The following is a 16,102-nucleotide window of genomic DNA, read 5'->3' as shown; positions in this document are numbered from 1 at the left end:
ACGCTGCAGATGACTGAAGATGCTGTCCCTATGCATAGGATCCTTCCAAAAAAGAAGCAAACCTTCGACGAGCTGAAGTTGTTAATTCGTTTGTTCGGTGCAGGCAGTTTATTGATAATCTGGTATCAGGCTTCAGAAGGCCGGCTCCAGAGGCACGTTATACTCCATTATTTGTGCCATCGCTATAATAAAAGCCTATTTCATCTACCTGAGGGAACAGGAAGGACATTTGGGTAAGGGGGTAGGGACATGTAGGGAAATAGGTAGATACCCTGGAAGAGGGTACTAACGCATAAGCGTACCACAATGGGTTCGAATAGCACCCTAAAAAAGGCACCGTAATACCGCAAAAAGCGTAAAGAGAGCCTATAGCTCTTTACCACAGCGGGTTATGGATAACAGAACATTCTGAAGATTCAGGTTTCTGTAGTCAGTTTTACTTAATAGGGTATCGCGCTACTTGGGCGGTGGTTTTCTTCGTCTGTTATTTTCTTCTGTTTTCCACTGTAACTCGGTCAATTTTGAACCGATTGACTTGAAATTTTGTACACGGGTAGATACTATACCTATCTCACCGCATTCCAAGAATTGTGTCAATTAGTTCAAGATTGACTGAGTTATAGTGGAAAACAGACGAATTTAGAAGCCACCGCCCAAGTAGCGCGATTCCCTAAGTGTTTAGCGAGTACTTGACAACGCATTTGCGCAAAAACTGGACAGTCACATATCAAATGATACGAAGTTCCATAATCGAATTCACAGCTATCACATACAAATGATTCAGCTTGCTGAATATTCGCCATGTGCTAGCTTAGTGGGCAGTGGCCAGTCAACGTTTTGACCAGTATGCTACAATTCTACTTAGGGTCTGCGTCAATTGGCGAATTAAAATTAATTTTCACTTAAACTTGACAGTTCGATAATTATTTCCTTAGGAGAACTGTCAAGTTTAAGTGTTGAACTGTCAAATTTAAGTAAAAATTAATTTTAATTCGCCAATTGACACAGATCCTTAGACGGCTTAGTTAGATACTTCGCCACCCCTAGAGATGGCTCAGTACAATACAATTTTGTTTGACGACATGACTGCAAACTATTCCAATATTGTTTGTGCTGAGTGGCAGCCCAGGTGTCAATCTGAAGCTTTACCCAACACTTCAATACCACAATAGCTGGCGCAGGGCCAATGAAGTCATGTGATGCTCCAGTGCGAGCTAACTCATCAGCCAATTCATTTCCAGCGATGGAAGAATGGCCAGATACCCATACAAGGTGAACAGCGTTTGCTGAATTCAGCTCCTCGATTTGAGCTCGACAAGCGATAACAATCTTCGACCTGGAGTTGGCCGACGCAATAGCAGCCTGGCTATCTGAACAGAAGTATATTACTTTCCCCATTACGTGCTGCTGAAGTGCTGATTGCACTCAGCACATAACAGCAAAGATTTCGGCCTTAACCTTCACGTACCCGACCCCCGACAACTCATTTTCAAAATGCTGGCATTTCATCAATTTTCATCCGACTTTTTTTAAGTTGCCGCCAATCAATCATAAATTGGTGCTTGTTTATTATACTCAAGTGGCCATGCAATATCTGGAACCATTCCGGGGATATTCCGGATTGTGCTGGGTCAGGAGGGTTGCCAAAATGGCTAAAAGTGATTATTTTGTGTGTTATTGTGTTGGAACCATCGATTTTCAGCGATTTTTTTTACTGCGAACAGTGAAAAACGGGAGCGGGACATTTCGCATAAAGTCATTTGGCATAAGGGCGTTTGGCATAAGGTCACTTGGCATAAAGCCATTTGGCATAACGGTCATTTGGCATAATAGACATTTGGCATAATCGAAATGCACCCTTCTTTATGACACTGACCCGTGAAAAATAACTACGATAACCAGCTCGAATAAGTTGACCCATCCGGATTGCCGTGACAGGTTTCGCGGGGCCCCATTGGGGACACTTCTGGTTTTCAACCTAAGCATGCCGTGCGACATATCAATCTTCATGATTTCGAATGACTAAGTCAGAAACGATAGACTGAATTCTGTATAAACTGCCCGAGCAGGGAATGAGAACTAATTGAAAACAAATTGAGTTATTTAGATATCACGACTTTTGATAACAAAGTGAGTTTTCATTTTGTATGACTTAACACTTAACATAACATAACAAAAATGATAACAAAATAATGTACTGGAATATCTAATTGAAAACAGAATGAGGTCTCATTGATAACATATTGATATCTCATTTTGTTATCCACAATTTACGATTTGATATCATACGCAGTTCTCAGGGAGTTATCAAATCTATAGGGTAATAACTAAAAATTAATAACATATTTAATATTCATTTTGATATTTTATTAGGCTTTAATTTACATGAATAAGTAAAAATTTAAATGAAATTTTATTTTAAATTCAGAAGAATCTCGTGATTGAAAACTTGTTTTGTTTGATACGATATCATTAGAATATGATCCCTATTAATGTCGTAGTATTATCGATTGTATTGTAACATTAACATTTCATCAACAGTCATTTCTAACATGGAGCCTACACGAAGGAAAATTGTAAGGATATCGGATATGATATCCTCATAGATATCCAGCATAATTCAACTAAAAGATTATGAATGATGTACATTGAAGTGACAAAAAAAGTAAATTTGAAGTCAAAGGACAACTGCACGTAATATTTTTGTATAATTATATTTCAGCTTTTCCTTCTGATTATATGCACTGCAGTAAAACAAATGTGGAAGATGTTCACAACATCCCACAGCCAGAGGCATCGGGACTCAAATTGAATGATATCGAGCAACGAATTGAGTCGCATTCGGCTTCTCAGCTCTTTCCCTCGTTACCCGGGAAAAAATGATGACATTGAAAAAATAAGGCATCCGATTGGAAAAATATTTTACTACATTAATTCTATTGGGTTTGGAATAATCTTGTTGCATAAGGCCGATGCATATTTTTTTTTTTTATGTCCGAGACCTCTCGTTGAGTACGAGGGGGGGGGGGGCAAAAATTAATAAGGAACAAACAAATAAAAACGAAAAAAAACTATTGAAAAATTTAAAATTATACCCACTATTGAAAAAAATATTTTTAAACTAATTGAAAAATTGTTGCTTGAAAACATTTTTTCTATTGTAAATGGAGTCAGGAGCCGCCATGTTTTTTTTCGCCCCTTCAATATTCTGGGATTTTTGAAGGGGGGGGGGGGGGGTGACATAAAACAAATTAAATATTTGCATCGGCATAATGGCAAAACGGCAAAATCTGGCATAATAGTTGTTTGGCATAACAATAAGTGAAATGCCATTTATCATGTTCAAGTATGATAAATATCTGTATTATTTTCAAAACTGTATCAAACATCAAGGGATTCATCATTTTGATGCGGAGCTACAATGAATTCTTTTTCACGCGAGAAAACTTTATAAAGGTAAAATATGTGACCTTCATCAGTAGAATGACCGTGAATTACTTCCGTTGGTCATATCCAACTTCTTCTTCTTCTTTATAGCTCTACGTCTGCACTGGGACTTCGCCAGCCTCGCGTCAACTTAGTGTTCTTTAAGGTTGAAGGATTCGTCATTGACATAATCGTCATCATTGAAAATTCAAAAGCAGTTTTCTCGCTCAAAACATGAATGTTTACATTGAAAATGTGTTCACTGTACTCGATTCTGCATCCGCAATACAGTGAATACATTTTCACTGCGGAATTTTCAGCTTTGAACGAGAAGACTTATTAAACCAATATAAATCAATAGCATGACCCTGGGCTTGGATTATATCTTCCAGGAAGCTTTGATTTCAGGCATGTGGTCGATGGCCTTTGCAGTAATGATTAGAATAGCTGAATGTATAATCAATGGCAAACAATTCTGTAAGAATCAGATCTCCAAGTCATCTGATATAGTTATACTGATCATGACGCTGCATAGTATATCGAACATTTGTCGAAGTCATTTATGTGCCGGGAAAATATAATTCCAAGTTGGAGAGAATATTACAAACTGAGGGAGGGTAATAGGCCCAGTCAGACCCCTGAATGGGCAATGTGGGTTAGTTTATGGAAATGCCATTGAAGGTTTGTAATATTCTCCGAGGCTTTCGAAATCCAACAGGGCGCGTCCCCGGGTTGCGGATAGGGGAAAAAGGGAGATTTTTCACATTTGTACTGTAATCAGCCAATGTGGTATTATCTCCTATGGTGTTGTAGTGCGAATGAATGATCTCATTCTATGGGAATTCGAACCTTGTAATGTATTGTTTATCAACTTCAATTTTCTAAGCTTGATAAGGTTTTGAAGACAAACATGAGATGAGAGAATTGCCTAATAGGAAAGTCACATCAGCAAAGCTTTTACATATGCAAATGCTATCCATGGGGTCATGTCTAGCATTTAATATGTATGGCAATGACTGATTCTTACCTAGCACGGGTACTACAAGACCACGCGGACAATTCGATTAAAGGCTTAATTGGGGATAATATATTTTCCAGAACTGAAGGGACATTTTTTCCGGGGTGACTGGCGAGTCGGAGAGGGTAGAAGTTTCCGTTTGTTATAATTGACAAAATAAACAATCGGGCGCTTTTTCTTTCTATGACTTGCTTGGTATTTTGTGGATTATTGTTTTTTGGTTTTGGAAGGTATGCGATTCACTATTGAGCCTTAAAATTATTTTGCATCTGAATAGCATTGATATCGTCAAGTCTGCACCAACACCCTAATCCCACACCAAAATACCCTTTTCCTATCCCATGGCGTTTATGTGGTCAGCAAAGACTATTCAGCCATTACCCCTCCTTATCATCGGCTTTGGACTGACTTGCGCTCTCATTGCCCCACCAAATGCTGCAAAATGAAAATGAAAATGAAAATAAATCAATAGCATGACCATTATCCAGAATCAGCAATTGCAAATTTTGTATCAATTTGGAAGTACAATACTCAGGTAGATTTAACAAATATTTTGTGAATATAATTAATATTAATAAAGCATATTAAACCTATTTTTGATTTTTGAAATCAAATCTTCAGGGTGGCCACCCAATCGGGAATTTCGGGAAAACCGGGAAAACCTCGGGAATTCGAAACCGCCGGGAAAAAGTCGGGAAAACCTCGGGAATTGTTGCTAGTTACCGGGAATTTCCAAAATTCTAAAATTTGTATGGTCTCCAGAAGCATAAGTACGAGAATCTGTGGGAAATGCAGTCAAGAACTGTTGAACTAAATAACATAGTGGGTGAACTGGCGTAAAAGCCATTCTTGGAAATTAATATCTTGTCGTCGAGTCATGACAATTAAAGTTAATCATAGTGATGTTACCTAACATCACAAAGATATTCTAAAGATCATTCTGGCGGAAAGACTGGTTGAGACACGTACAAATATTTATAGATTCATATGACACTTCCGTAATAATTAGCGATAAAGCCGTAACCAACAAAATGTACACAATTTGAGTAATTGCAGGAGTGAAAAGAAGCTAGATTTGTCTTCTAAATGCTCACAAAGTTTCCTTGATATCACTTTTCTAACTATTAAAAATCACTGATTGAGTGAAAGGCGTAATCCCATTCTATTCCAAACGAACAAAAACAAGAATTACGCCTTCTACTCCTTTGTTTTGTTTGGTGTTTTGTTTACGAAAGTGAAAGGCGAAACTGAAATCAACACGTAAACACGGCGATAGTAGAAGGCGAAACTGAAATCAAAACGTAAACACGGCGAAAGCAAATGGCGAAATTCTGTCAAAATCATAAACAAGGCGAATAGTAAAAGGCGATTCTGAAAATAATATCGATTCGAGGCGCATAGTATTGGGCGAAATTAGCATTCTCAGGTATCAATTCAGGCGTAATTAAATGAATGCAATTTTTAGTGCAAAAAATATCAAATTCGTGCAGTGTTCTTAGAAAAACAAGGAACTATGTCAGAACTGTATCAATTAACCTTATTTAAGTTGAATTATTCTGTATTACTTCTAAATAGGAATTAAAATTTGATCAGCAAAATTCGGTTGTTGTTTTCGCATTGTTATTGCTTTGTTAGTTACGCCCTATTCGCGAATTACTCCCGACTTATGCATTTTAGGATGTACATGTTCCTGAAAACATCATGCGTCCTATAAAAGTTTTATAAAACATAACAAAAATCATAACTTTTTTCTAAAAAAATATTCTTGTACAATCTCTGGGTGAATACTTGCTATAGCCTTTGTCCTTTGAGCGAAAAGTCTTTGAGAAATTTGGATAGGAAGCTGATAAAATATTGAATGAATGGATGAATTGCTCCAAGAAAAAAATCAATTAAAAAATATGAAAATCTGGATAAGTAGATAATTCTGATTAAAATATTCTTACAATTTAAAAATAGTTAGTGAAAAACTATTGAAATAATATTTAAAGGGATTTTTAGTATATGATCGAATTCCTCAAAGCACGCCTAGGTAGTTCATAAAAGTATTTCTTATATTTTGTTTGAAATATTTCTGTTGTTTTTCATGAAGTTCTTTGATGTACTCATTTGATGAACTGATGAAAAAAAAAATGTTCAGAGAAAACCGGAGTAAGTTATCGGGAAAATCCCTTTTTGGCGAAGCTTTAGCCTAAGTCCCTGGTAAAACTCCTGGTTCAGCAAATTCTCGAGAATTTGGAGTATTCTAGTTTCTAGTTGAACTAACATTGAAATTCTCGCGGGAGTTCCAGTAAGTATTCAAAAGCATCTGGAGCTATATAGTTGTATGATTTATAGAAATAAATAATTCCCAAATAAGGAATCTACCTCTAAATTTTGTGGGAAATACTTTATTGAAGAAATTCCTGACATATCTGAAAATGTGACCAGAGATCAAATATCTGAGAACTTCATATTGCAATCGCTGATGAAATAACTGAATGCTAGACGATTATCAGACAAATTCTAAGATTTCTTTGATCTTTCAAATTTCACCTAGAATTTACGATTTCAGATTAAGTAACCTGCCTGACTTTCTGTAGTAGCCATTTATGCTAAAGTTCGTCACTGGTTTTCTATTAAAATATCTTAAAAATGGTCATCGAAAATATTACACTGAAGATGTTTCCAAAATTCTTTCACGAGTAATCTTTCCAGATATTCCACCAGATGTTCATCCAGAATGTTTTTTTTGGCATTCTGTTATTGCCTATTAGCTTCCCAAACGAATTTACCAAGAATTTTTTAGAAGAGACTTTTGGAATATTACCGAGAAACCTACTTATTATTAGATTCGTAAATCCTATATGTACTCATAGTGAGTATGAGAATTTCGACCCCTCAGGATTATCTATTTTATTATTGTTTGCTTGAACAACTGCAGAGTACTAGTCAGGATTTGTACTAGATGGTCATCTACGAATTAAAGGAATCTTTAATGAAGATGCCATAACTTCTATACCCATCATTGGATACGAGACACACAACGCATGACTTAGCTGAATATTTAGTAAATTAGTTATAAACGTATTGTCAAGTTTATATGAATACTATGTTAAATCCAAGGATTTGAAAATATTCTATATTAATTATCTTAAACTTTTCTTAGTAATTTACGTTTAATTTTTACTGTAAATAATTCTATTTTAGAATCGGGAAAAATTTCAAAAAGCTATCGGGAAAACCGGGAAAAACTCGGGAATTTTATTTGCCGCTCTGAGTGGCCACCCTGAATCTTGTTAACATTTAGTTTTTGAAATGATAACAAAATAATATCTCAACTTGATATTAAATAAAAACAATTCGGAACGAAAACTTGTTTTGATTTAATTTTGTTATCAGTAACAAAATGAGTTATCAATTTGTTATAGGTTTGTTCTCATTCCCTGGTCGGGTGGCCACCCCGGAACATCTAGCATAGGTTCCACGGGGGTGTGTCATTGGGGACATTTCTGATTCGCAACCAAAGCATGCCTTACGAAGTATCAATCTTCATGATTTTGAGAGAATGGGGCAAAAAAAAGGACTGAAGTATGCATCACATGATGTGGCCGTTCTGGAATACCTGGAACAGGTTCCGCGGTGGCCTGTCAAACACAATTGCACACAAAATAATCACTTTTAGCCATTTGGAAAAACAGACGCGCCCCCCACCCCCTGATCCCAGTACAATCCGGAATATCTCCGGAATGATTCCGGATATTACATGGCCACTTGAGTATAATAAACTAGCACCAATTTATGAGGGACCGGTTTACATTCACGCTGTGGAAAGTTGCCTTCACAGCTCGCTCACGGCTTTGGTATGCGTGTGCGACCCCAATGTTATTCGGCAAACTTTCAGATAAAACTACAAGGTTAAATTCATCCATACATTGTTTTTCGATAGCATGCTTCTGAACTGAGATAATAGCAAATGAATGTAAATCTTTGCAAATGAATGGTAGCAACCTTGCTTGTCTCCAGATATCCAGATTTCGACTCTTTTCGGGAAGGGAATTTCGTGAAAAATGTCCTACCGTCTACCCCCGTTGGTTTGAACGACACCTCATGCAAACCAACGGGGTTCATTTTTAGTTTGAACTTCTAGCAACCCTGTGGACGACGAAAAACCCCACTGCTGGCAGCCTCTATTACGAATAATATTGGAGCACTACAAATGCATATTAACATATAACATCTTGTAGTGGAACCTTATAAATGCGTAATAAATTAGGACATTACATTTGGACAAACACAACACAGAACATGAATTTTGCCCTGTTACCCTAGTGGATAACAATTTTCAATGAAAGGATGACGAGGTTTAATTGATGTTGTTGGTCCATCAGTCATCCTGGAATTGTATTTTATTTGGCGATATGCCTTTTAGTTCACAGCATTTGATACTGTGTTCATAGCTGGGTTTTGTCTAGGAAAACTAATCCTAAGGGGGCATCCCGATTCGGGTTTCATCACTAGAGTTCTATAACTTGAAGTCTGTGCCAGGGAAAGGTTTCCATCTCTAGTACTTAATCACGGCCCGAAATGGCCTGAATGTTGGCAATCGAAATCGCATTGCGGGCCTGCATTTTGCCAGAACCCTATAAATGTACATTAATACTAGAGGAATGTTTACAAGTTAAAATACAACATTTAACACAAAAATAAAACTTGTAATACCTCATTTTATGTTTTGTTTTGATTCTGCGTTCCGTTTCACCCCGTTCCATTAGCAGAATGAAGTTTGAGCCATTTTTAATTTGAACGATGTGCAGATTAGAGGGGGTCAAATTAAAAAGTGTTCAGATTAGATGCGGTCAAACGAACGGGGGTAGACGGTATAGGGTAAAAGCTCCCTTAGTGGAGGTAGTACCAATAGTGGTGGTAGTGGCAATTCAGCACTATTTTGACCAAAAAGCTTGCAAATGGCATTTTTAATAGATGCATCATACCTAATTAATAACATTAATTCAGTTTTGTGTTCAGTATTTGGCGGAAAACCTATTTTAAATATTTATTTTCCTTAACTTTTTTGCTCCTTTGCACCTATAGTGGTGGTAGTGTTCCTATAGTGGTGGGTCCCATAAGAATTCAATGGGATGCGCCACTATAGGAACCAATGTTAAATTTTACCTCCATAATAGGAACCATGTACCTATAGTTGGTGCAAGTGATTTATTAGCAAAAACTGAAATAAACAATGGTTTTTACATTTTTCTTAGCAAATTTAAGTGAAAAACTATCGATTAACGTTTTCAGACTTTTTATTTTATGGTATTGTCAATTTTATTCAATTATTTTAGTACAAGGAGCTACTAATAGCACCACTATTGGTACATTTACCCTATATATTGAAAATTACAAGCGATTGTAAGATCATTTGGAGCAAGGACAATTTTGTCACAATTCACTAAAAGTGGAAACAAAGAGGTATGTGTTCATCGGATCACAGGAGTTTCCCGTAAGTGCAAGACATTGCTTCTTGTTTGAGATGAATGTGCAGCAGTGGGGCAACGTCAGAGACAACTTCGAGCGCTGCCGTGGGAGTTGAAGAGTACGCTCCAGACATCGCCATCAAGCACATCCTATGGAGATGACCTAATTTTAATTTGATCGTTCTCTCTTGTAGCCTATCAGCTGCTCCGACGGAATTATGACAGGAAGGTCGCTGAGCACTGGGTCGTAAATTATAAATAGCAACGATTCAAACACTGCAAAACCGATCACTTACCTGGAATGGGTATCAGTTTGTTTCAGTGAGCTGAAAGAGAAGCCAACCGGTTCCAAATAACCAAGGTGGACAAAACAATAATAAGGTCGAATTCCAAGGAAGACTACCCAAAGCCGAGGCTTGGATACCAGAGGCGTCTCGTGACCCGTAAAGCTGACTGTGCACTTGAAAAGTTTTCACATGGGACTGTAGTATGAATGGAAAACAGCAGGAACCTGAACTCCGCTAGACAAGCGAATCTATCGACGATTTCGTCGAGAAAACTGCCTTGTTGTTTCAATTGATAAAACAGAGGGTTTTCTACCGCCATCAGTTTAAGGTTCTTATTCTTTTGAGATGGAAAAGCTCCTTCTAACGGCATCAGTTGTAGACGTAAGTGTTATTATCAGAGGAATAAGCAGATACGTTTCTGAGAAGACGTCTTCCAAATTGTTTTTAGTAAGCACCTTAGCTATCTCTGCGACTTTTTTCGTGTAAAACATTCTCAGCTCATTGGTCAGCTGGACTTTATCGAATTTTGGGAAGCAAGAGTAGACATTGCCCACCAATTGTTAAGGGATTTTTTCGGAATAACTTTTGAACTTCGAAGAATCCACTCAGAAGTGGATAACTGACACTGAAGAAGTGAAACACCCATTGCATAATTATGGGTCACTCACTAACTAGTCAGTCTGTTCTCTATGCTATTCAAATAGAATATAAATCAAATTGACCCATGTGAATAACCCATGATTATGCTATGACTGTAGTCGAAACATGCGTATCTTTTTAAGGGCCCCAAGGATAAGCATTAGAGGGCGGAATTAAAAGTACAAATCGGAGTACACTCAATCGAACAGGGTATTCTACTTATGTCGAATTCGTTTATTTGCACCGCCTGCACCGCTTTGCCACCGGGTGTAGCAAACTTGCACCGAAACCGTTCGTTTATTCGCAGGTACTGTTCTGTTTTGACACCCGATTGGCACCGGTGCAAGAAAATGCTACACCCAGTTTGAGCGCGGTGTAGCAGGTACAAAGCTAGTTTTACCAATACATGCATATCGCTGAACTTGTATCGTGGTTTTGTTTTGGTAGGAATGATGATATTCTCTTCGGCATTAGGTAAACAGTTTTCTTGGATATTCATTAAACAGCAAATCTGTCCGTTTAAAAATTATTTAAACTTGATCGAGGATTATCACGTCTTTCAATCAACTTCTGAGGAATTTTCAAAAATTATCGGTAACATGAAATTTCAAAGAGTTGATTCAACGTATATTTTCCCATTACATTTTTTTTTGATTATCGTAAATATGTGGATTACTTTTAATGATTTTAATCATTAGAATTTTCTGTCACATGGTGATCTACTAATTATGAAAAAAAAATTGACGTAATAAAGTTTTGATTAGCCCAGAATAGAATAAAAATCTATTTATTCAAATTGGACTGAAATATTACTGAAGTAACATTTTGTAGTTACAAACATTTTCAAAATCCGTTAATTGTATTTTTTTTTCTTACAACAAATATTGAATTTTTGAATTACATTGAAAGTCAAACAAATGTCACTAAAGCATGGTTAAAGCATTTTTAATATGAGTTGCGTTTCAATAACGTTATGTTCTAAAAAGCATTTATTTATTTTTTTTTTCTTTTTACGTTGTAGCTAAACGTTTTCTATTGAACTGCCTTCAACATTTTTTTTGTTAAATTTGTGCACGTAGATCGTTTTGAATTGTATGTTAGCATCCTTTTTTATTAGACAACGGAAATTGTTAAATTCCTAAAAGTTGCTTTTAATTGAAAAATTATGATATTACGAGAATTTGAAGAAGATAAATAATGTGGGAGTGTTAAAACATTGGATAACAATTTTCAAGTAACATTTATTATTACAAGTTTATCATGTACAAGGGGATTACTGAAAACTTTTAAAATTGTTAAATTGGATATAGAAAGTAAAAAATAAAAATAAATAAAAATAATTTTGTTCATCACGGAAATCATGAAAACATTGATTATGCCTGTGATTATGTTTATTTTTGATATCCTTTATTGTTTTCATCGACGCTCTCACGCGCTCTTACTAATACCATCATAAGCTGTCAACAAATTGCACCGAAACCGTTCGTTTTTCCGGTGTCAATTGCTACACCGGTGCAGTGCACCGTCGGGAATAAACGAATTCGACATTAGATGATTCGAGATGCGGTACAAGCTTTTCCTCAATCGACCGCCTGGCAAACGAATTGCGAGAGTAGATTGTCTACGATATCGCGCTCCATTTTCCTTTGAATGTTGCTAGAAAATGAAACCGTACGCGACGTGCAACTAGTACTGAATGAAAATGCCACCCATTCAGGTCCACCCAAAGACATGCACGCATGCCAAAAGAGTGGATGGGCGGCCTCCGTTGAATGGTACAAGTTCTCTCGCTTTGCTCTTTCGCCTCGCTCTCTTGCTGAAGCATACAGTAGCTCAAATGCGACGTTGCCAAACTTAGCAGCTTCCCCGCGAGCACAAACAATTTTTCCTTTCCTCCGCCACCGATGAGGCCCACGTCCATTGGAAGAAGTGCACAAAAATTTTACTAATACATTGCCAAAGCAGCACAGAACAGTCGAATACAAGTAAGCACAGTTCTTGCATGCATATACAGCGCTCCCGTGTACTTCTGGAAGTGAACTGAGGCGAGAGATTTTTGGCGATGCTGTCACATGGATGCTTCGCATGCTTCGGCGTGGAGCACTCTGGCAGCGGCAGGGTGGTGGCATAGTGAGATTAAGTTGGAAAATTTACTTGATTCCTATTGGATACGCACTAGTATTTCATAGTGATTTGTTCACTTGAAGTTGTGGACATCAAAAGGATCGAATGAATAGTTTATATCGTTTGTAGCAAAATGTTGACATTATAGTGATTTATTTTAGTTTTTATCAACTGTGTAGTGAACGCAGTGGACCTATGGACGAGACGCCACTGTTGGATACCCCTTTCAGGTACGGAATCGATCCAAAAGTAGAAGAGATGTATATAACCTGAGGGAGTGCGTCCGTTAAATGACGTAACTACTGGTAGTTAACTTAACATTATGCTTTTATTCGCCCATTGGGCATTTTGGATTGAGAGAGAGACGAAAGTGGTATAGAGATAAGTGACATTTCAACACACGAACACTAGCGCAAGTTTTTCCTCACACAAAAGTGCACGCCGATTGAAAGGCTATTCAGATTGCATATGCAAATATTACCCAATCGAATTGGGTAAAACGGGTAAATAATGATAAAACTAACGTCCGGGGCAAGAGTGCAAATATTTTCCTCGCAGTTTCACAACTACATCTACAAAAAAGGCACGCATACATTTGAACGTGATTACCACTATACTTGCGGATTACATAGACGTTTGGCGGCGGTGAGCAGGCATGCGGCGGCGATCAACGTTGATGGCTAACGGCGGTAGCATCCTCCGGAACAATAACCAGGGTCCACGGTCCACCAGTGGGCAGGCACAGGCGGGGTAGTTGTCGTGTTACACTACCGGTAAGGCTATGGCCCACCAGCGCAGGCGAGATAGGGCGGAGTTTCGCTGAACCCCAGGGCTGCGTCGCACAACCGGAAAGGCTAGGGCCTACCAGTTTGGATGTGATCGGAGCAGGTACGTATCGCTGAGCCACCGGAAAGGCTAGGGCCTACCAGCGGGGCGGGATAGAAGCGGGTACTGCGGGCTCACCGGAAAGGCTACGGCCTACCAGCGGTGTGAGATCGATACGGCTGTTGCTGGACCACCGGAGAGGCTAGGGCCTACCAGCGGGGTGGGATCGAAGCGGGTACTGTTGAATCGCCGGAGAGGCTACGGCCTACCAGCAGGGCGGGATCGAGACGAATCTCCGACTTCCACTCGGTTGAAACACCCACGTGGCATGTGATCGGTTGACCCAGTTCGCAAAATGGTGGCTTACTTGCCAATCGACGATGGTCTCACGTCCGGCCTTCTATGACGTCCTTGATAATTGGCGTTCGTGCGTCCTGGGAAGGAAAAAGGTGTCCTCCGGGAATCGCCGGAAGCCGCGAAAGGAAAAGAAAAGGCCCGGTATTACGGACATGTATCCCACCATTAATACCCTTTGTCTCTCTCTTTAGTTGCCAGGTATAATGGGCCTTTTCATTTGACGTCTTAAATCAGCTGATTGTTCGGGCGTTTGACAGTTCTTCTATGAAGATGACACGTTCTTGTTAGCAGCTGTTGTTCAAGCTTTGTAAACAAATGGATGCACGGATCTGTCACATGAAAAGGCCTATTACCTTTTCTTACGTTGACTAACAATGGGTTATTGTTCTCAACAAAGAACCCTTTATGCCACTGCCCTAGTCTAATTGAACGGAAAGAACTTAACAAATTATATACCGTGCGGTACCCATATTCTGAACGGTTAAGGGAATCTCACAACAAACACTAAAATAAATGGAAGTTCTTGTTGCTAGACATAATGCTTCACATTACCATCAAGTATGTTTATTGTCTAGCTAAATGTATAAAATAAATTAAATCTCATAATAACTTCCAGTCTCTGATCTAGACATATTTTTGTTCGTGGACGACGTGTTCCTAATTATGGACACCATAAGAAGCCGTGGTCCTAATTCTGAACACATAGTGTTACTTACTATGTACAAACACATTCTCTACGTTCGCAGTTCAGTCAAAAACTAGATGTTTTGTAACGATTGGATAATAGAGGGGCTTAGTAAAATTAACACCTCAACTCTTGATTCAATATATGCTTCATAAAAGGAAAATCTATTTTGCGTTAGCCGACTGTTCAGAATATGGAGCTGTCTATAATATGGTGCTCGCACGGTACATCACATAAAAAAAATAATATAAAGGTATATTTACTTTTAATTACTCTAACGGCGCGCACTACTAAGCACTTGGGTAGTCGAGTGTGGAATGCGAAATGATCAAATCGGTTCAGCAATTTTAGAAATTTTCTTTTTTTTCAGACTTCGGCAAAAACCCGAAGTTTGACAACTTGGTTCGGAGCAGTTGGCAGCCTTTCCACCCTGGGGGGTCCACCGATTAGGTCAACTCCGTTTGTAACGGGGTTGTTGTCCTGGCTCAAACACGAAAATAATGTGTCGGAGTGAGCGAATGTTTCGACTGCTATTTAAATGTACGGTTCGGTCAAGCTAGGTATACGGCCACCAGTAAGGCTGTCCGAACAGTTTTAAGGTGAGGATTTGGTTGTAGGTGCTTACTGGCAGGTCATGGATTTAGGATACAGGGAACTTGTGGTGGAGCCAACAAGCCACGAATTGGGACCAACGGTTACACTCTTCGCCCTTTTGCCACTACACAAGACATTCATAAGCCGATAGTTATCGAACAACTCTATTTGGTATACTGGTTTACCGAAGGTTCGCCGGCATTGCCCGAGGGCCATACAAGTTTTCTTGATTCTGAACTCAATATGAGATGTCCGGGAAAGCTTAGAATTGAGAATAACTCCAACGTGCTTTACCTAATCAGCCATATTGATTTCAGAATCAAAGAGATGCAAAGGTCGAACGTCATTAGGCGCTGTCCATAAACTGCACAGAAAAAAACTGTTGTGTAATATTACATCTGAACTGCTGCAACCCGATCAATACGTCGGTTGCATGAGTATTACATAGGACGATGTACACATAAAAACAAAAGATTTTATATCAAAACGATGTAATTGTACATAGGAATCGTGTTTACATTGTTTATTTAGTACATCGGAATGAGTTACATCGGGCGGGTTGCATTTATTTTTTGCTGTGTACGTAGACTTTTTTTTTACCATCTCAAGGATTTTGTTCAACCGACTGACTTCACTCAAACTGCAAACATTTGTACAAAGGTTTTTCCAGCCGGATCGTTCAGCAGACCGG

At 38.5% G+C, this 16,102-nt stretch overlaps 1 long non-coding RNA gene across 1 annotated transcript in view; it reads left to right on the top strand.

Annotated features, from left to right (window-relative positions):
* LOC134291443 (uncharacterized) overlaps positions 1–16,102 on the top strand; it is a 388,672-nt gene that overhangs the window by 173,155 nt on the left and 199,415 nt on the right. The window lies entirely within an intron of this gene.

Source organism: Aedes albopictus, chromosome 3, assembly GCF_035046485.1.
Source record: "Aedes albopictus strain Foshan chromosome 3, AalbF5, whole genome shotgun sequence".
Classification (NCBI taxonomy): Eukaryota; Metazoa; Arthropoda; class Insecta; order Diptera; family Culicidae; genus Aedes; species Aedes albopictus.
The sequence above is the reverse complement of the archived record's forward strand: the minus strand, read 5'-3'. Positions and strand labels throughout refer to the sequence as shown.